Source organism: Sciurus carolinensis, unplaced genomic scaffold (genome assembly GCF_902686445.1).
Source record: "Sciurus carolinensis unplaced genomic scaffold, mSciCar1.2, whole genome shotgun sequence".
In the NCBI taxonomy this organism is placed as follows: domain Eukaryota; kingdom Metazoa; phylum Chordata; class Mammalia; order Rodentia; family Sciuridae; genus Sciurus; species Sciurus carolinensis.
Window position 1 is genome coordinate 567,882 of NW_025920170.1, and position 22,748 is coordinate 590,629.

The 22,748-nt window shown below is 42.0% G+C and overlaps 1 pseudogene; it reads right to left on the reverse strand.

Moving 5' to 3' along the window:
- Positions 1 to 208: 208 nt before the first annotated feature.
- The window catches only part of LOC124974704 (non-histone chromosomal protein HMG-14-like), a 37,231-nt pseudogene continuing 14,691 nt past the window's right edge, over positions 209 to 22,748 (reverse strand).

Below are 22,748 nucleotides of genomic sequence, written 5' to 3' on the forward strand. Positions count from 1 at the left end.
ATGTATCCCAAAATAAACAAGTAAATAATTTCACTTCTAAAAATAATTACTTATACTTAAAAAATGGGATTAGGTGGGAGTCTCTCCTTTTTAAAAATATTTTTTGAATACAAAAAAACTTGCATTTACATAATAGTTGATAAAAATATTCCTCCAGATTTTACAAGAAGGGAGACAGGATCACTGTTAAGACATGGTGTATGAATAATTAATCTGATATGGCTTCTTTCTATACTGTTTCATCAGAGGCTGGACTCTCCTCATGTTTTCTTTCTACATTTTCTGCAGTTAAATCTTTAGTTTCTAGTTTAGCCACTTCAATCTGTTTTCCCTTTTCTCCCCTTTTCCCTTTTATTTGAACATTTTTATCCCAAGATTTACCCTTGCCTGCTGTCTTCCTGGGTTTGGCATTTGTCTTTGTAGGAGAAGGCTTAAGCAGACAGCCTGGGGGACCTCCTCTTGGGCTCCTCCCTCACCTTGCCTTCTGCTGAGCTGACCCTCCTGATGGTAATCCCAGCTGAGCACAGATTGCATGTGGGTACTCCAGGCCACAGCTGGCTGGAAACTTCTGAAACTGTGCTGCTCTTGCCTCCTGAGCTGCTGCAACCCACTAAGTGGTCACTTATTTTAATGCAGTTTTTAACATAACTGGAGGAATGGTTGTGCCCAAGCCCGGAACCACCACCAAAGAGACCACCAGGGATACCAAGCAGTATGCAACCACACAAAGAGCCACCAGGGATACCAAGCAGTATGAAACCACAGAAAGAGCCAGTTTATTCAAGCAGCTGCTCAGGCATTCGACACAGACCAGCTTAGCAGTCAATGCCGAATACCCCAAGCACAAATTTACAAGCTGTTTTATACACTTCAGAGAAAGGGACTCAGTTTCTCTTTTACGATTGGAGGGTTTGTGTCCTTGTTTGCATATCAGGCCATAAAAGTTTCAGCTGCATAGTTTTAGTCACCATAGTAACCACTGGTGTATAGGAGGTCAGCATTGAGGTCAGCTTGACCACAGTCGGGAGATCCCCCATTACCCCTAGCAACAGCCTAAATTAGCTGCCAGGGTCATCCTGTTATCTAGCTAGGCTGACTTCAGCTCATCTCCAGCTTTTCATTTTTAACCCCTTTTTAGCATCAGCAGCTCTGGCAACTTTTTAAGTTAACTCATTGGGACCTCACAAAATAACTATGGGTGATTTCAATGTTTCTGAGCTTGGTTATTTTAGAGAGATAAAATGAGACAGTAGTAATAAAGATTAAGGTCACTACCAGTTTTGCAGTTTTGAACATTCATGAATACCCTTTTCTATTGAGCATATCACATACATCTTGTATTGGAATACACATATCACAACATGGAACTTTTTGCCATTATCCACCAATCTTGATATTATAGAACATGTTAACTATAGAGGGCATTCATCACAAAAACAATATGGCAGATATATTTCAAGAAACATATTTTAGGAATAGGATGTCAATATTTTATATTTATGAAATAAAGTTCATCATAAAGTAGAAAAAAATTATCCACTATTGATTATGGCTAATATCCTGTATGAGGGGTAAGTATTTTCAAAACCAGGATCAAACGTGTTTTTCAACTCTCTTACCTCTTTACACCTTTTGACCAATTCCAGTCGATAAATTTGTGTCATAATTTTAAGTTACTATATTCTTTTTCATATGTTAATTATGCTAAAATTTGACCTGTCCCTTAATATGGACATGTAGAAGCTACACCCATTATTCAGATACTATAAACAATGTCATTATAACCATCTTGATATATAAATAGTGATTTGTTTGTTCAAACTTGCCATATTTTGGAAGAATATTGTGATCTAAATGGTGTTTATATTTTTAGTAATTTTATATAAGAAAATACATTAATTTGCTCTTATATTAGTCCATTTGCATCTTAAAAGTTGCCCATTTTACTATATATTTTACAACAGTTCATTTCATTTATTACATTATGAAAATAATAAAGACATTATTCTGAAAACTGAATAGACAAAGAAATTTAAAAAAAATGTTTCACTAGAGATAATCTGTAAATCTTTGTGACACTCAGGTTAGTTCTAGGTTCTAAATCAATAAAATCCCAGGCATATTTCTACATTGCTAATTATCTAATAAGATAAAAATAACTTTTTGATTTTCCTAGTTTTATCTAATATATGACTTTTGTGAATGTATTGGTAATAAATTTATTGGGTTTTATTCACCATAAGTAGATGAACATTAAATCCAGTAAATTTGATCATTCTGCTGCACATTGTTTTTGTTTGATTTTTTATTATATTGACTGAATTGACTGATTTTGATTACTCCTTCCTTCCTTCCTTCCTTCCTTCCTTCCTATTTGATAGCCATCACATTTAAAATCTCAAATTCTCTTTTCTTTCTTTCAAAGCAAAGTTTTTCTTTTAAAAATATTTTGTGTATTTTTTTTAGATAAATGGTGCCCACCTCAAAATTGTAAAATGATTCTTCAATTTTAAAACATTTACATCTCTGGGGTTGGAGTTGTGGTTCAGTGGTAGAGTGCTTGCCTGGAATACATGAGGCCCTGGGTTTGATACTCAGCACCACATATAAATAAATAAAATTTTAAAAATTACATATTAATTAGTATGTATTTCAACACATTTTTATGTTGATGTTCCCTCTGTATTTCTTTTCATGCCATGTATGTGCCCTATCTTTCCCTACATTTAGTAGCATTATTTTTTCAACTGATAATATCACTTCTTCATGTATATTTTTACCATTTGTCAAAAGTAACACAAATTTGTTTTGAAGATTACAGACATGACAATTAATTGAGACAAGTTGGTACATATTTCTATAATTCTGTTTGTATCTACTTAATACATGCTTGGATTTTCTGAATACTCACTTAAAGTAATAACATATGATCAGTTTTGAAGAGTCAACAATCTTTCCAAGGCTAATACAAGACTACCATTTGAAGAGTGGCTGTTGGTCCATGTTTTAGGATAGTTTGTGGATATGATTGTAGGTTGTAACTAGAAGTATACTAAATTCTCCAGCCTTTGCAGACAGGTAAGTGAAGCACCAAAATTATCTTAGTTATCTGTTGGACATCAGTTTGGGAGAAAAACATAAAAAAAACCCCACAGTTAAAACTCCTCCCAGTCCAGTCTCCTTACTTATGTTGTGAGCTAGAGTAACCCTAACCTAGCAGCACATAGGCTTGGTAGCTTCCTGGTCTCAAAGGAATTAAGTCATTTCATCACATGCACAGTGTTGAACAATGCTATAAATAAAAATTATATAAACAGGACTCCTACAATAAGCAAGTGATCTTTCTGCCTCAGAACTATCCTGTTCACACACACTCAGCACCTGAGTTAGCTACACAGTAGTCAGTTAGCTACACAGGTCACAGGCAGGTAAGCCGACAGGCAGGAAGAAAGGGCTCTCCACCAAAGCAGGCTCCTTGGCTCTGCCTCAGGAGATTAAAAGACTAGGTCCTTGAGCAGGATCTACTCCAAGGGGCTTGGATATAGTTCCAATCAAATTCCTCAGGAGTGAGCATGGAAACACCACTAAAAGAGAGAGTGAACACATAGCCCATTTGCAAACAGGGATTACCTTCCAAATCTCTTATTTTATCTTTACAGTTTATATGTATGAATATTCTAATCCATATATAACTATATTTGCTGTATATAAAAATAAGGTTATCCTCTGACTTCAAACTCTTTGTTAAGGAAAACTGATGTCTTGGGAAGAAAGCATGCTTTTGAGCTTGCAGTTTTATATTTCACTAGCACACCACTGCTTCCCAGGGGGTGAAATGGTTGGCCATAAAAAATTGTGATCTGGAAATTGGGAAAGGTCAGGAAATCTAAGCTCCAAGGTATCCCTGCACATGTTACTTAAGAGGAGAAAGCCAGTGAGCAGGAGATGATCTGAAGGTCTGTAGGTGGGAGAGCCAAGAGAAGAATTCCAATTGATGTAAACAAAGGGGTATCTACTGGGAGATGGAACTGAATTCAGCAAGCCATAGAGCAGCAAGAATTCTCCCCAAACTTCAATTCAGCCATATTAAGCTAACCTGGCAATGGGACTGGCAAAAACCTATGATGAAAGTTCCCATTTGGCAATACATATTTCCAACCTTTTATGTTGTGATAAGCCTGTGAAACCTGCAGAACTGACCCAAATAATTCAGGTTTTATCAGATCCTTTAGTGACTCTTTTGGAAACTCAGGCAATTTAAATTCAAAAATATGGATTTCAACTTTTAATCAGGTTTCTTGAGTCCTTTTCTCTGTACCCTACCCCCAGGTCATTTCCTTTCCACCTCTTCAATCATTTTTTTCATTCCACAGCACTGAATTATGAATCTGAAGTCCTCATTTGCTAAAAATATCTGTCACTTTGTAGTTTATAAGTCTTACTTCAACCTCATTTTCAGATCATCCATCCTAGTTCACCCCACCACAATTTCACAAAGGTAGAACTGGACTATCAGAGACTGTGGACAAGAGTCAATAAGGCCCTGCTTTGTCCTCATTTGTTTCATGCTTCTGTGTGAACAAAGTAGGGCTTTTGTCTGCAGGTCGGCAAAAAGCTCTGACTTCCTTTCATGATTATTCTAGATCCTTTCTAATAAAGTGATACTGTTGACTTGCACAATATTACAGGGTCTGGATTTCCTGAGTAAGTTCAAAGCAGCCATTGAGGAGTTCCCTGAAAGACCCTTTTCAATTGCTTCTAGTTGATCAGAAGGGCTCTTTCCTTGACTTACTGCAACAAGAGAAAGAGAAGTACATAGTAAGTACAAAACTGGTCATTCCTTGGAGAGAGATGTGCCTGCAGTGGACCTGGGGACATATCCAGTGGAAGTACATTTGTTGCTGGGCAGCCTTCACAGAAATCAGAAGCTGTTACACACAACCTGTTACACACACAGAGGGAAGGGATGGTTTTCCACTCTGATGGCAAGCCTTCATGTGTCCTCTTCTTCACTGGCATCACGGGGTCCTTCCTCAACAACCTCTACCTTTGATCAGCTGATTCATTAGAGGTATCAAGTTGTTCCTTGCACTGGGTGATCCAAATCATCAGCCTATCCATATGAGACTGAATGTCTGCCAGTATCTTAGTTACATGAGCTGTGGCCATTGCTTCCTGGGTGTCCACTAGATGAAGAGCCTTCTGCTCCTCATCAGCAATCACTTTCTGAACTTTCTTAAATTCTTCTTTTAATTTTAGTTAGTGAGATTATTTTTCACTTTTTAAAGCAGGTATTAATTTCTGATATCTCCTAAGTAATCAAAAAAATACTTAATTTTAAAATAATAAACCAACCATTCTATTAGTCAGCCTTATATCACTTTAATGAAATACCTGAGTTAACCAACTCATAAAGAAAAAATGTCTGTTTTTCTTATGATTCTGGAGGGTCTAACCCAAGAACTAAGGACCCCTTGTTTTGCTCCTCTACAAAGGGAAAGATGTGATGATGTAAGCACTTTGCCCAGTAAGTTCCTCACCACTTGATCTAGGAAGCACTAGAGTACAGGCTGGGGGAATTCCCAGTAACCTAAGAACTTCCCATAACCCCTAATCTCAAAACTTGAACCACCTTCCAATTACACCATCCTGTGCACCAAGTCTTTAACATATATGCTTGGAGGATCGTTAACATCCCAACCACAGCTACCATCCACTGAGTGCAGTTAATCATGAAGCCCTGTTCTCAGGGGAGAGAAAGTAAATACCAGGGTGATGGTGTCTTCGACTGCCAATTCTATATGTATTTCAACATTCACTATTATGTTGTCAAATGGAACATTTAGAGAACATTTAGGGAAAAGATAACTAAATAAATGTCATTGAAAAGTTGGACTTTAGTGTAATGCTATACTCTCAGCTGGAATATAGCTCATTATTCTTTCTGGTGTATAACAGAGTTCTTTGAGAATACTATAAAAGCTAATATAATTCTGATTATTCCCTATTTTATTATTCACTAGTTCTATGTTCTTAGTACTTGGTAAAAGTACATGTAGTATTTGTTTTCAATTATCTGTGTTCTTCTAAGGACCTTCTTTCAGATATTCATTTAAAAATATCAAACCAATATCCAAAGAGAAAGTAACTGCAAAGATATAATATTCTTTTTGTGACTAATTTTATTTTTTTCTATTTTATTTTTAATAAATGTTGACGAGTAGCCAGATATAAATAATCCAAGCTGAATCTGTTCTGAATTTTCATTATTAATGTTTATTGAAGGGGGCGATCCAAGATGGCGGCCTAGAGGGAGACTGCACCCCCGGTCGCTCCAGAACCCAGGAGTTAAGAAGGGGAGGCATTGAGAGACTCGGACTGAAGTGGAGCCACGGGTGAGTCTGCCCACTGGGTAAAGCTCGGCCCGGGTGGCAGGCCCAGATAGAGGTGGCTTATTGGAGCCGGGCAGGGCAGCTAGAGTCATCCACAGGCAGTCCTGCGCACTCCGGCGGTGGGCCCCGCCCACACAGCCAGCTTCTCCAGGTTCTCGGAACGGAACTGGCCCGCTAGTGAGAGCCTGTCTGAACAGAGCACGCTCCGAGTCCCGGAGCCCCTGCAGTGCAGTGTACTCCTGCAAAGAACCAGCGGAGAGCCTCGATCTGCAGTCAGCCTCAGGGATAAGGACAGGGCAGCCGGAGACCTCTTCAGGCGGCTCTGCCCACTCCGGCTGCGGGCTCTCTTCACGGGGCGATCCAAGATGGCGGCCTAGAGGGAGACTGCACCCCCGGTCGCTCCAGAACCCAGGAGTTAAGAAGGGGAGGCATTGAGAGACTCGGACTGAAGTGGAGCCACGGGTGAGTCTGCCCACTGGGTAAAGCTCAGCCCGGGTGGCAGGCCCAGATAGAGGTGGCTTAGCAGAGCCGGGCAGGGCAGCTTGAGTCTTCCCAAGGTAGTCTTCCACACTCCGGCAGTGGGCTCTTCCCACACGGCCAGCTGCACGGTGCAGGCCCACAGTGAGAGCATTTCCGCACAGAGCCAGTTCCAAAACGTGGAACCAGTAGGGGGCTAGGGGCAGTATTCTTCGAATGAGCTGCTTTATCAGATTCCTCCAAGACATCAGGCTACTGAAGGCTGGGAGGTGATACACTGGAAATCTACTGGGACACTATAAGCCAATAGTGGAAAACTGCAATATCTCAGGGTCCCACTGACAACTGACCATTATGAGAAAACAAGGGAAGAAAATGTCCCAAACAAACCTAGATACTACATCAATAAAACCCAATGACAGCAGAGCAGAAGAAATGTCAGAAAGGGAGTTCAGAATGTACGTAATTAAAACGATCAGGGAAGCTAATGAGGAGATGAAAGAGCAAATGCAGGCATTGAAGGAGGAGATGAAAGAGCAAATGCAGGCATTAAATGATCGCACCAATCAACAGTTAAAAGACCAAATACGGGAAGCAAGAGATCATTTCAATAAAGAGTTAGAGATACTGAAAAAAAACCAAACTGAAATCCTTGAAATGAAGGAAACAATAAACCAAGTTAAAAACTCCATAGAAAGCATAACCAATAGGATAGAACACCTGGAAGACAGAACCTCAGACATTGAAGACAAAATATTTAACCTTGAAAACAAAGTGGAACAAACAGAGAAGATGGTAAGAAATCATGAACAGAATCTCCAAGAACTATGGGATATCATGAAAAGGCCAAATTTGAGAATTATTGGGATTGAGGAAGGCTTAGAGAAACAAACCAAAGGAATGAACAATCTATTCAATGAAATAATAACAGAAAATTTCCCAAATCTGAAGAACGAAATGGAAAACCAAGTACAAGAGGCTTATAGAACTCCAAACATACAAAATTACAACAGACCCACACCAAGGCACATTACTATGAAAATACCTAACATACAAAATAAAGACAGAATTTTAAAGGTCGCGAGAGAAAAGAATCAAATTACATTCAGAGGGAAACCAATAAGAATATCAGCAGATTTTTCAATCCAGACCCTAAAAGCTAGAAGGGCCTGGAACAACATATACCAAGCCCTGAAAGAAAATGGATGCCAACCAAGAATCTTATACCCAGCAAAACTTACCTTCAAATTTGACGATGAAATAAGATCCTTCCATGATAAACAAAAGCTAAAGGAATTTACAAAAAGAAAGCCAGCATTACAGAACATTCTCAGCAAAATATTCCATGAGGAAGAGATGAAAAACAACGATGCAAATCAGCAACAGGAGGCGCTAGCCTAAAGGAATAGCCAAATAAAGGAGAAACCAAATCATGTCAAAAACAAATATGAGTCAATTGACTGGGAATACAAATCATATCACAATAATAACCCTGAATGTTAATGGCCTGAATTCATCAATCAAAAGACACAGACTGGCAGATTGGATTAAAAAGAAAAATCCAACAATATGCTGCCTGCAAGAGACACATCTCATAGAAAGAGACACCCATAGACTAAAGGTGAAAGGATGGGGAAAAACATACCATGCACACGGACACAGCAAAAAAGCTGGAGTATCCATCCTCATCTCAGATAATGTGGACTTCAAACCAAAACTAGTCAGAAGGGATAAAGAAGGACATTACATGCTGCTTAAGGGAAGCATAAATCAGCAAGACATAACAATCATAAATATCTATGCCCCGAACATTGGCTCATCCACGTACGTCAAACAAATCCTTCTCAATTCCAGAAATCAAATAGACCACAACACAATAATACTAGGCGATTTTAACACACCTCTCTCACCACTGGATAGATCGTCCAAACAAAAATTGAATAAAGAAACTATAGATCTCAACAACACAATCAGCAATTTAGACTTAACGGACATATATAGAATATACCATCCAACAAAGAATGAATACACTTTCTTCTCAGCAGCACATGGATCCTTCTCTAAAATAGACCATATTTTATGCCACAAAGCTACTGTTAGTAAATACAAGAAGATAGAGATACTACCTTGTACTCTATCAGATCATAATGGATTGAAATTAGAAATAAATGACAGAATAAAAAACAGAAACTTCTCCAATACCTGGAGACTAAATAATACACTATTATATGATGAATGGATAACAGAAGACATCAGGAGGGAAATAAAAAAATTCTTAGAAGTAAACGAGAACAAAGACACATCATATCAAAATCTCTGGGACACTATGAAAGCAGTACTTAGAGGAAGATTTATTTCATGGGGTGCATTCAAAAAAAGAAGTAGAAATCAACAAATAAACGAGTTAACACTACAGCTCAAAGCACTAGAAAAAGAAGAGCAGACCAATACCAAAAGTAGTAGAAGACAGGAAATAGTTAAAATCAGAGCCGAAATCAACGAAATCGAAACAAAAGAAACAATCGGAAAAATTAATAAAATAAATAGTTGGTTCTTTGAAAAAATAAATAAAATTGATAAACCCTTAGCCACACTAACAAAGAGAAAGAGGGAGAAAACTCAAATTACTAAAATTCGGAATGAACAAGGAAACATCACAACAGACACGAGTGAAATACAAAACATAATTAGAAGCTATTTCGAAAATCTATACTCCAACAAAACAGAAAACCTTGAAGACATCAACAAATTTCTAGAGACATATGAACTACCTAAACTGAACGAGGAGGACATACACAACTTAAATAAACCAATTTCAAGCAATGAAATAGAAGAGGTCATCAAAAGCCTACCAACAAAGAAAAGTCCAGGACCAGATGGGTTCTCAGCCGAGTTCTATAAAACCTTTAAAGAAGAGCTCATTCCAATACTCCTCAAACTATTCCATGAAATAGAAGAGGAGGGAACCCTACCAAACTCGTTCTATGAAGCCAATATCACCCTGATACCTAAACCAGACAGAGACACATCAAGGAAAGAAAATTTCAGACCAATATCCTTAATGAACATCGATGCAAAAATTCTCAACAAAATTTTAGCAAATCGCATACAAATATATATTAAAAAGATAGTGCACCACGATCAAGTGGGTTTTATCCCAGGGATGCAAGGTTGGTTCAACATTCGGAAATCAATAAATGTCATTCACCATATCAACAGACTTAAAGTTAAGAATCACATGATTATTTCAATAGATGCAGAAAAAGCATTTGATAAAATACAGCATCCCTTCATGCTCAAAACACTAGAAAAAATTGGGGTAATGGGAACATTCCTAAACATTATAAAGGCCATCTACGCTAAGCCCATGGCTAATATCATTCTAAATGGTGAAAAACTGAAAGCGTTCCCCCTAAAAACTGGAACAAGGCAGGGATGCCCTCTTTCACCGCTTCTATTCAACATCGTCCTTGAGACTCTAGCCAGAGCAATCAGACAAACCAAAGAAATTAAAGGGATACAAATAGGAAAAGAAGAACTCAAACTATCCCTGTTCGCTGATGACATGATTATATATTTAGAGGAACCTGGAAATTCCACCAGAAAACTTTTAGAACTCATAAGTGAATTCAGTAAAGTAGCAGGTTACAAGATCAATGCTCATAAATCCAATGCATTTTTATACATAAGTGATGAATCTTCAGAAAGAGAAATTAGGAAAACTACTCCATTCACAATAGCATCGAAAAAAATAAAATACTTGGGAATCAATCTCACAAAAGAGGTGAAAGACCTCTACAATGAGAACTACAGAACACTAAAGAAAGAAATTCAAGAAAACCTTAGAAGATGGAAAGATCTCCCATGTTCCTGGATAGGCAGAATTAATATCGTCAAAATGGCTATACTACCTAAAGTTCTATACAGATTCAATGCAATTCCAATTAAAATCCCAATGATGTACCTCGCAGAAATAGAGCAAGCAATTATGAAATTCATCTGGAAGAATAAAAAACCTAGAATAGCTAAAGCAATCCTCAGTAGCAAGAGCGAAGCAGGGGGTATTGCAATACCAGATCTTCAACTCTACTACAAAGCAATAGTAACAAAAACGGCATGGTATTGGTACCAAAATAGACAGGTAGATCAATGGTACAGAATAGAGGACATGGACACAAACCCAAATAAATACAATTTTCTCATACTAGACAAAGGTTCCAACAATATGCAATGGAGAAAAGATAGCCTCTTCAACAAATGGTGCTGGGAAAACTGGAAAACTATATGCAATAGAATGAAACTAAACCCCTATCTCTCACCCTACACAAAACTCAACTCAAAATGGATCAAGGACCTCGGAATCAGACCAGAGACCCTGCATCTTATAGAAGAAAAAGTAGGTCCAAATCTTCAACTTGTTGGCTCAGGATCAGATTTCCTTAACAGGACTCCCATAGCACAAGAAATAAAAGCAAGAATAAACAACTGGGATAGATTCAAACTAAAAAGCTTTCTCTCAGCAAAGGAAACTATCAGAAATGTGAAGAGAGAGCCTACAGAGTGGGAGAATATCTTTGCCAACCATACCTCAGATAGAGCACTAATTTCCAGAATCTATAAAGAACTCAAAAAACTCTACACGAAGAATACAAATAATCCAATCAACAAATGGGCTAAGGAAATGAACAGACACTTCACAGAAGAAGATGTACAAGTAATCACCAGATATATGAAAAAATGTTCAACATCCCTAGTAATAAGGGAAATGCAAATCAAAACCACCCTAAGATTTCATCTCACCCCAATTAGAATGGCGATTATCAAGAATACAAGCAACAATAGGTGTTGGCGAGGATGTGGTGAAAAAGGAACACTCATACATTGCTGGTGGGGTTGCAAATTAGTGCAACCACTCTGGAAAGCAGTGTGGAGATTCCTCAGAAAGCTTGGAATGGAAACACCATTTGACCCAGCTATCCCACTCCTTGGCCTATACCCAAAGGACTTAAAATCAGCATACTACAGAGATACAGCCACATCAATGTTCATTGCTGCTCAATTCACCATAGCCAGATTGTGGAACCAACCTAGATGCCCTTCAGTTGATGAATGGATAAAGAAACTGTGGCATATTTATACAATGGAATATTACTCCGCAATGAAGAATGATAAAATTATGGCATTTGTAGGCAAATGGTCGAAATTGGAGAATATCATGCTAAGTGAGATAAGCCAATCTCAAAAAACTAAAGGACAAATGATCTCGCTGATAAGCGGATGAGGACATATAATGGGGGGTGGGAGGGGCTAGCATTAGGTTTAGGGTTAGGTTTAGAGTTAGGCTAAGGAGAGCAGTAAGAATGAAGGAAAGAAGGACTGTGTAGAGGGAAAAGAGGGGTGGGAGGGGTGGGAGGGGTGGGAGGGGTGGGGGGGAGGGGAAAAATATAATAAACATCATTACCCTATGTAAACGTAAAAAAAATAAGTAAATAAAAAAAAAAGTTTATTGAATTATGTTTATGAATTTTATATTATGTTAACCATTTAATTTTTTTATATAAGAAATGATGATATGAAATAAAAATAATTATTAAATTATTAAATTCTCTGTAATTAATTATAGAGAAGATTATAAAAATAAATTAAGTCCATAATTGCCTTTGTTAAGATGAAGAATAACTAGAGTATTTATAAAATTAAGACAAATTTGCAATTGGGATGCAATATGTAGAACACTTTTTCCCACTGCACATATTTTGTATTAATAATTTACTTGGCTGAGTGCAGTGGCACATACCTGTAATCCCACTGGCTCAGGAGGCTGAAGCAGGAGAATTACGAGGTCAAAGCCAACCTCAACAACTTAGCAAGGCACTTAGCCACTCGGCAAGACTCTGTCTCTAAATAAATACAAAATAGGGCTGGAGATGTGACTTGTGGTTAAGTGCCCCTGAGATCAATCTCTGGTACAAAAATAATAATAAAAATAATTTACTTGGACAACTATTCATTGTATTGTGTTATTTTATTATTTGACATTCCCTCTTATTTGTATTCAGTCCTGCCCAGTGCTGCCCTAGAATAAGCAATATTAATACCAGAAATACAAATTACTAAAATCTTGTGAGTATATGCAAATGATCCACATGTTCTTCAGCTAATAAGATTTTAATTATCTCTATAGACACTATATTTATTGAACTATCTCTATGAAAGTTCATATTTCCAGGAAAAGAAGACACAGACCTTCATCTTATTCTCCTTATCTCCCTACCTGTTGAGTCTATCTGTTCAGGGGTTCTTCAAATATTTTACATAGGCCACAGGTCATTTGACTCTTCAAAGCAAAGTCATTTTACTAATTATACATAGTTTTTCATTAACAATATAATTGTCCTCCTAGGAATTTTTTTAATAGCATCAAGGGACTGTGATCAAAAGAGTGTGGACAGATAATTTCTTAAACTGGTTAATTATTCTACAAAATTTTTCTACTTTTATATTAAATCAAATTTACTTAAAATATAAGTTAAAAATGAGTAACATACTGCTAAAGCTTTTGCTAGTAAGCTTTTTGGCTTCAGCATTGAAAGATCCAACCAGATCAGTTTTAGGGGTGGAAAAGTTTATTTGGGAGTTTCAGAGGTCTCAGTCCATAGACAGCAGGCTCCCTTCCTCAGTACTTAAGGTGAGGCCAAACATCATGGCAGCCGAGTGTGGCAGAGGGAAGCAGCCAACATAATCATCAGGCAGCAGAGAAAGAGATCTCAATTTGCCACAACAAATGTGTACCAAAAAGTCACAACTACAAACATCACCCTCCTCCAGCCACAACACGCTTGACTTAAGATACCACTCAATCCCATTAGATGATTATTTCACTGATTGGATTAAGGGTCTTACAACCCAATAATTTCTTCTTTAAACAAATTTCCAAATAACCATTTCTATGATGAGAAAACAGCCACCTACACCCAACTCTTGGCACTGAGATGGCTTTCTAGAAAGTTACTTTTATTGAACATCCCAACATCCACTTCCACTCAAAATTCTCTTACCCTGGTTTTGATTCTTTCAATTGAATGCCTGTGTCAACAATGCTCCTGTGAAATGAATGCAGAGCACTTGAAAACTGGCATTCATCAATTTTGGATTCAAAGGCCTGGAGTTTCCAGGTTCTGGTAGAGCCTTGCTTTCTCTTGCACTTGCTTTCTCTCCCCTGTGGGTCTTTTTGAGACTTGGGACCTAAGGGCCCCACTTAGTAGCTGCTATGAAACCTGGTCACTCTCCAGATATCTTCCAAAGTCACAGACAGACTGAAGCACTGTGACATCACCATGCACAGGCGAGCAGAGAAGCAAATTGTCCTGACTTCATAAGACAAAGATACAAGACAAGAACGAGTTCAGCTGTCATGGTATGAGGGAAGACTGAGGGCCCAATCTGCAGGAGCATGTTCTTTTCAGTAAACCTGACCCCAACTTCTTCATGCACTGGAAGTGGAAAGTGGGTCTGTGGGGGTACTAGCCCACTTGACCTATGAGCAATTCTGCTTTTTCCACAGCCTGGGACCTGTCTGTCACCTGCTTGCCAGTACCAATTTCCAGGGCTACTAGGAAGCACTGTCCTAGGTTGAGAGCACCAGGCATGTTGTGCTCCTAGACACCTGCATGCTACAGCCAGCACTGGGAACTCCACAGGTCCAGTGTATGCAAGAGGTCTAAACATGGTGGGAGGACTCAAGGATCAACTCGTCTAGCATTGGTACCAGGACAATGCCATGCCAGCCACTCTTCCATATCCTGGATCACCTGAGATTTTGCCCAGTCAGATTTTGCCTATGTCCCTGCAGGAAAAAGGAGTGCCAGCTGTTGACATCTAACCACAGTGGAGCATCCACTTAAGCTCCATGCCTTATGGGAAGTTTGAGATAGATAATGTCACATGTAATCTGGTGACCCCTCATTCATAGAAAGGCAATACAGGTGACAGTTTGAACCTGTGCAGAATGAAAGTAAGGGGAGGTGGGTGGTGGCTGTACTTTCATGTACAGGTCTGAGGGAGTGAGTCACTGGACTTGTGTGAGGGAGGGAAGGAGAGAGCAAGCAAGGGAGCATCCCTTGATGGGCACCTGCAGATGCTGTGACCCTGTTCCAAGGTCATGTCCAGAAACTCTTTTTGGCTGAGTTTCCAACAGTTGATTTATCTGAACGTTACATGTACATGTATTTGACCTACCTGGCTTAACATAATGGTTCATCCTCTTGACCTGACTCTAGCCTTTCTGACACAAGGTCCTCTGAGAAAATGCCAAGGGTTTTGTAGCAGTGTTGGAGGAAACAGTTTTCATGTGTCACATGCCCTGGAACAATCATGCCCAAAAAACTTTTGGGGATGAATGAAACCAGTACCTGATAATGACCTGATAAGCACACTTATCCAGTACTTCATGTCAGCTTTACACGTGCAGAGCACTAAAGGAGAGGAAAAGTAACAAGTTTCTAAAGTTGGATATTAAAAAGGGAAGAGCTAAAGATTATTCCATGGAGCACTAACTCCAGAAAGGTATTGAAAAATGAAAGGTTCATTTTTTTTCACAGACAATAAAATAAACTGTACTTGTTCATGGTCCCCTAAAAAATACCAGCAGATTCATTGGTTTCTACATATCAGAAGCAAAGATTAAAAGGGAGATTATTAGTTACACAAAGATAAAAATTGACAATAGTTCAACTTCCAAAGGAATTAAGTGCACTTGCAGCTTCTGAGTTCTTTCAGGTTGCTTGCAATAGACATCATATTACACATGTGCTGATTTTCCTTTCCTGTTATGATACCTAGTAGGGAAGGCTTTCCTTATACACTGGCACCTTAACCCAAGCATCTGAATTTACACAAGTGAAATGTTTGAAAGGCAGCACTTAGAGATGTCTCTCCAAATAAAATGGCAACCTCATCAGAAAATATATATGATAAAAATATATATGATAAAAAATGATAAAAACCTATAAGTACACAAGAATGTAGACCCTAAAGAGGACAAATAAGAATTTGAAAAACAGTAAAGTTTTATTGAACCCCAAGAACACTATGCTAGTTTTTGATCCCCCCAAATATTCTAAAACATTTCTAAAATACAACATCCTTTATCTTTTTTGAATTGATTTTAGCCATCAGAAGATGTTGCACCCCTAATGACTTAGATTTAGTTTCTATAAATGCGAATTTTTTCAAACATATATTCATTTAGGATGCCTTAACCTAAGAAGCCCAATTACCAATTTCAACAAAAAAAATTTATAAGAAAAGAGCCTCCTAAATGCAACAATACACAGGATGACTGAAAACCATTCATCCAATGCATAAAATAATATTAAAAAGTTTTATAAAAGTTATGAATGGTTCTACAATGATACATATAAGCCAGAATTTTAACACCTGCTATTGCTCATGAATCACACCAGAAGAACCTAAGATAATCAAACCTCTTCTCAATGACCCAAAGCAACATGAATTCTGCCCAAAGCTAGTATAGCTGGAGAATATGCAGTGCCAATAAGCAGCTCTCTTTTGTCATCACCTCTAGGTCCCCGAGCTCACATGGAGGTTCACTTCCATCTTGCCAAATTGTACAAGGCCATGTAATTTGTATACAGCCAAGGATCATTCCCCAGAAGGTTATTACTGATTTTAATGCCATAAAATCCTTGAGAGCATCATTTTTTATTCCAAAATAGGCTATTTAATGGGAATGCTGTTGCTGGTCAGTTACTGAGAGTTGTTCCACCCCAGGGATGACTACAATAAAATAAAGGACATTGAGAAAAAACACTGAGGACTCCTACATTCTGATGAAATCATTAATCTTAAGAAGGCCTCAATTATAATCCTGCTAGCTTTCCAACTATATTTTATAGATGTAATTAAGTCATGGAGAAAATGTTAAAAAGAATTGATGATCTGGAATATCTGGAGAGGGTCATTAGGGCAGGTGACTGGATCCTTTTCCAGTTTGACCACTGTGCTGAGCTTGGCAGGAGAACCATCCTACGTAAAACCAGTCACTTTGTAAGGAATTGATACTTTCATTTTTGAAATCTATCTCACTAGAGGTTTTACTTACCACTCAAGACTTGCAGTCATGGAGTGTGTCATTACAGAGAGATTGATCCCTGTCTCTGTAAGCAAAGTAATGGTCCTGGGATGACCTCTGACCATAGAAATTCCACAGTGATCCGTAGGAGCATGGAATGGGAAGAGAGGCAGGGACATCTCAGATGTATTCAATTCTTAGGTCATTAGGATTTAAGAAGAGTGTTGTGATCAATCCAAATCTGGCCAAAATGACAGGCCTACATGGGGTGCTGACTCTGGCCTGTCTTCTCAGTCACTGGGAATGCTGACCCAGGAATATCTAGAGTTTAAAGTCAGCTTCAGTCATTTGGCCAGGCCCCAACCAAACCCTGACAATAAATATAAATATGTCATCAGCAAGGGATATGGCACAGTGGAGAGCTTACCCTGAATTCAATGTATGATACCAAAAAAAAAAAATACATACGTAAATCAATCAGCCAATAATTAAATTAAATTGAGGCTCATTGAGTTTTCATCCCTGCAGATGGTCAAGTTCTGTTCAGCTCCAATTGTAAATCCTGGCACTGAGAGAGAGGGATGAGTTTCGAGAAATTGTCTTCCATTGAACATCTCAAAATGCACTTGTCAAAATCCAGTTGCCCTGGTTTTGATTCTTCTCAATGAATTGTTCAACTCTTTGAAGAATGCTCCTGTGAAATGATTGCAGAGCACTGGAAACCTAGGTCATTCAAAGGATCGATGGGTGACATCTATCAACTTTGGATTCAATGGCTGGGAGACAGGAGGCTACGGTAGGGAACTGCACTTGCTTTCTCTCCCCAGAGCACCTTTCTGGACCTTGGGCGCCAAGGGTCTAGCTGAGTGACTGCTGCGACATCCTGGCCACTCTGCAGATATCTGCCCATGTCACAAACTGGCAGAATCACAGCACTGTGACATCATTGTGCTCGGTCAGCAGAAGAGCTTCTGGGGGCGATGGCCTCCAAGGAAGATGCAAGACAAGCACCAGCTCAGCTGTCATGGGATGAGTGAAGGTGTAGGGAGAGAGTCCAGGGGTGTGTTCTTTTCCACCAATGCACACCACTTTCTTCACTCACTGGAAGTGGAGTGTGGGTCTGCTGGGGGCATGGCCCATCTGACCTATGGGTGAACCTGCTCCTTCTGAGGCCCAGGACACAGCTGTCATGCGCCTACCAGCACTACCCTCCAGGGCCACGAGGCGGTGCAGTCCACAGCCTGGCCTGGGGACCGATGGGCGCCATGCCGTCCACATCCTGCTGCCAGCACTTGGGACCTGCTGCGGCACCTGCAGAACCCAGAGGCCTGGAGGGCAGCAGGAGGAAGCAAGGATCAGTCAGTTTAGCACCGGCAACAGCAGAAATACCCTCCTGTTGCGCTCCTCCAGGCCCTGCTTCACCCGAGATTTTTCCCAGTCAGAGAAGCACTTAAGGTCCGCCCCAGTCACAAGTGCTGGCAGCTGAAGATATCCGAGGGCGGTGCACCATCCTGTGATCCTCGGTGGGCTATGTGATTCTCAGTACAGAGAAGCTGGTGGAAGCAGGAGGTGGCCTGGCTGCTATCCTGTTTAAGAAACCTGCACAGGTCCATGATGTCTGCAGCATTTACAGAGCCCCACACAAGCTGAGAGCCAAGGGTCTTGCTGTTGTGGTTTTGAGCATTTGCTGGCAGGTGACATAGCATGCACTCATGGGGCAGCAGAATATGGCACACACCTGTCAGACAGCAGAATGTGGCACACACCCATGGGGTAGTAGAACGTGACACACACACTTGGGTCAGCAGAACATGGCACATACCAATGGGCCAGCAGCTACATGTGGCTACTTTACCCCACTCAATGGGAGACTTACATATTTTAATTTCTTTAATGTGGAGTCCACAATTTATACTATTTTTGGGGAAGTTCATCAGGACATGAGATGTTACAAGGAAAGAAAGGCCGAGTGACCGTGAACGGCTGCTTAGGAGATGCCCCAAGGCCAGTGGACACACACCACTTCCTGCAGTTCTGAACCGTGTGGTGTGACAAGGCCAGTGTCTGAGGAGCCTTCCTCTCCTTGCCTCCTGGCAGGTGGGACTGTCCCTCCTGCAATAATGACAGGGGTCTGGGGGAGTTGGAGAGAGGCTGGGTGCTAACTCTGGACCAGGGCATTTGGCAATACCTCCAAGACCAAGGTGCTACCGAGGACGAGGGCTAGTTCATTTAGACCTGCGAGACTGCAGTAGAACTAGTGGCCCTCACATCCCCAGCCCTGTGCCTGCAGAGCCGCCAGTGGGCAGCTCCCCTCCTCTCCTTTGGTTTCCGTGACCCCCATGCAATTGCCCTGCACTGCTGTCTGTGGTGGCCCTGGTGTGTCATCGCATTCTCTCTCTTGCTCCTGCAAGGGGTCTTCACCCAGGTTGTGCCAGGAAGGCAGGGCTGTAGGATGGTCAGCAGCCTGTCTCCCTGCCACCTGCCAGCCACCTCCTGGGTACCCTGCAGCACCTGGCTGCTGGGAGCACCTCCACATCCCCCGGCCAGCAGCTCCACCTGTCCACCTACCCAGTGTGAGTAGCGGGGAGTTCCAGACGCATCTGCATCGGTGGAAAACAGCAGGATTGGTGGCTATTTGCTTGACTGTTGTGAGTTTGAGAGAAAATAAAATAAGCATGGCAACAGGTATTTTGTCCAATTTGTTCATCGCCACGTCACCAACCCTTAAAGCAGCCATATGGCCTGTCCTCAAGCTGAGTGAGGACACACGAATGCCTTCAATGTACTTATCATGGTCATTTAAACTCCAATGTATTAATAAACACAGTCCCTGTTGCGTTGAGCCAGGTGGCGTAGTTGTGGTGGGCTCACTCTGTGATGAGTAATGCTACCATGTCTGTTGTGATTGTCCCCAGCCACTTCCCCTCGTGGGGTGGTGGGAGGACATGTGGAACATTCTCATGCTCTTTAGAGAAAATCCTGAGGTCAAAGCAGGAAGAGTGGCCTACAAATACAGATTAGCACCATTGGCTCGACTGTGTTTCTGCTTCCCAGTCCATGGCCACTCTGTCCCATAACAGTGCTTGGCCATGGAGAGAAGGCTGCAAGTGTGCCCCTGGCCTGCACAAAGGTGCAGAGGGCACACTGCCTGGGACCCACAGCAGCTGTGAACCTTCAGTGGTGTGAGATGTGCTCTTAACTGATGCAGTGGTGTGCTGCGTCCTTCCTGCTCTAATGAAAGGGAGTATCCCCAGGTTCGCCCATCTTTCTTCAATCAGGGGCACAGGCAGGGCCTTCAAAGGGCTCACAGGCTACCGGCTTCCTCTCCCATCTTCCCAGGCATTGACCGCAGGACAGCTGACTTGCCATCCTCTCCTCCGCCTGAACCTCTGCCTCAACCCTCACCACCAGGTCAAAGGTCACCCCCGGACACGCTTACTGCTCACCCGGTGCTCCCAAGTCACTGTCTCCCTCCTTATCCTGCCCTTGCTCCACAGCCTCTGTTCATCTCGGATCACTTGTCAGTTCCTGGGAGGCAGGACTCGTCCTTGTTCTGGGAACCCAGGTGCCATCTGTGTCAGGAGGGGCATGACAGGTGGGAGGTCCCTGTCAGCATTTCCTGAACAGGGCAGCTCCGTCAGGAAGGATCAGTAAGGGCTGAGGGCTGGGTCAGGTCAGAGCCAGGTGGGTGTTGGACAGAGTCTTCCTCTCACAGGGGCTCGGACATCCTCCCCCCAGGGCTGCTTCTTTACATGCCATGGACACAAGAAGAGGATATCTGTGTGCATGCTAGGTGAACAGCTGATGGCCCAGTCCTGTGTGTGTGTGTGTGTGTGTGTGTGTGTGTGTAAGGATGCAGCTGCAGGCACTGTGCACTGGCTGGGGAACCAGGGCTGCTCCAATCCTTTTGCCTCCTGGATTGTAAACTGAAGAGTGACACAGGGTACCACCTCACCAGGCAGACAGTGCTGCTGATGCACTGACTGATATGTATTTCAATTAAAGAATGAGCCACGGGGGCTCAGGGTGGACCAGAAACTTTGCAGCACTGGCTGGGAAGGTCCTGGGCCAGGGCTCCAGCAGCCCTCTGCTGGGAAAGCAGTGATGGTGACTTGGCTTCACTCACAGAATGTTGCTCACTTAATGGACCTCAGGGTTTCCTTGTACACAGCCGCCTGCCCTGACAGACGAGTTCTGTGGGCCCTGTGGAGATCATACCATGTGGCAGGTGTTGCGTGAGGAGCTGGGGAAGTAGAGGGATGCAGGGTGCCAAGGCAGGCCCTGTGGTCTACCAAGGCCAGAGGTAACAGCAGTGGGGTCACGTCCACAGACAGGGAACTGCTCTCCACCCACCCCTGAAGGCAAAGTTTTGACCCTGGTCAGTTATGAAAACAGCACAACCAGGACACAGCTGGCTCATAAAGTCTCTCAGAGCCGACTCCAGCACCCTCACGGCCCCAGGTACACTGCAGTCAGCCTCCCACGGACATGGGCTTTTCCATCTGCAGACTCCAAAGCCAGCCTGATGGGAAGAGCCACACATGCTCTGTCACACGTGAAGTTTTCTGGGGTTGGTCAGGTCAGGATGCTATCCTAGGGCTCAAGTGATCGACACATCTCCAGTGGCCACCTATCATGGTCAGAGCTTGGAATCCATTCTGAGCAAGAAAATCAAACCTGGGCCCTAATTGTAAGCACTGTAGAATGGGCTGCTTCCCCATGTGGGTCTCCCTAAAGATCAACCCACAGAGGGCCCTTCCTCTAGGATTCAGGACCCAAATTCTCACACTTGAGAGCTAGAGGTTGGGAGTTGAATTGTGCCCCCTTCAAAAGACACACTGAAGCTCTGACCCCCAGGATCTGGGAATGTGACCCTCCTCGGGGAGAGGGTTCTGCAGATATCATTAGTTAAGTTGAAGCCACACTGGAATGTGGCTGTGTCCTTGTGAGACAGGAGACACAGATGTGGATAAAACAACTCTGTGATATTTAGATAGACATCAGGGTGATGCTGGGAGGTAGGGCCACAGTTGGGAGCATGGCAGCACTTTGGTGGACACATGATCCTTCACCAGCCACCTCTCACTGCCCCATCCCGGGGAGTCTCCCATGCAAACTGCCTGCCCTCCAAGGCCACAGCTGCTTTGGGATGCCAAATTTGGAGGAGGGCAATGAGAATGTACCAGAAAAAATGTGCATGCTCAGCAACAAGGGATGGCAGTCAGGCAGAGGGGCAGACTCACTGCCTGGGCTGCTCTGCCTCTCAGCTGAGGAGGCCGTCCCTTGGAGGTTTTCAAGTGCCCAGAACCACCTTGGGGGTTCAGGTATGCTGCACAACTCACACGTAATTCCTCTTCTATAACCTGCCATTCACAGGTATCATTCCTGGAAACAACACAAGTAGATTGTCACCAACATTCCCCGTCCATTCTCCTGACACCAGAGAACCTGGAAAATGCAACTCTGATCAGCTGACTAGATGAGCTCAGATACTTCCAGGAACTCCTAGACTCTCAGCCAAAGTATTCAGGTAGCTGCTGATGCACCCATGTCCCACCATGTCCAGCTGGGTGCCCTCCCTCCTGCTCCTGGCTGCGCTGCTCCAACGTGCAGATGTGAGAAGCAAAGTGCCCTTCATCAGAACCTGTGCTGGCTTGACCTGCTGTCTGGAGCACGCCTCACCTGCCACAGACTCCCACGGAGCTTGACCTGCCATCTGGGTCCATGCCTCACCCACCACAGGTGCACACAGAGCTCACCACACCTACCACAGGGGCACACAGACA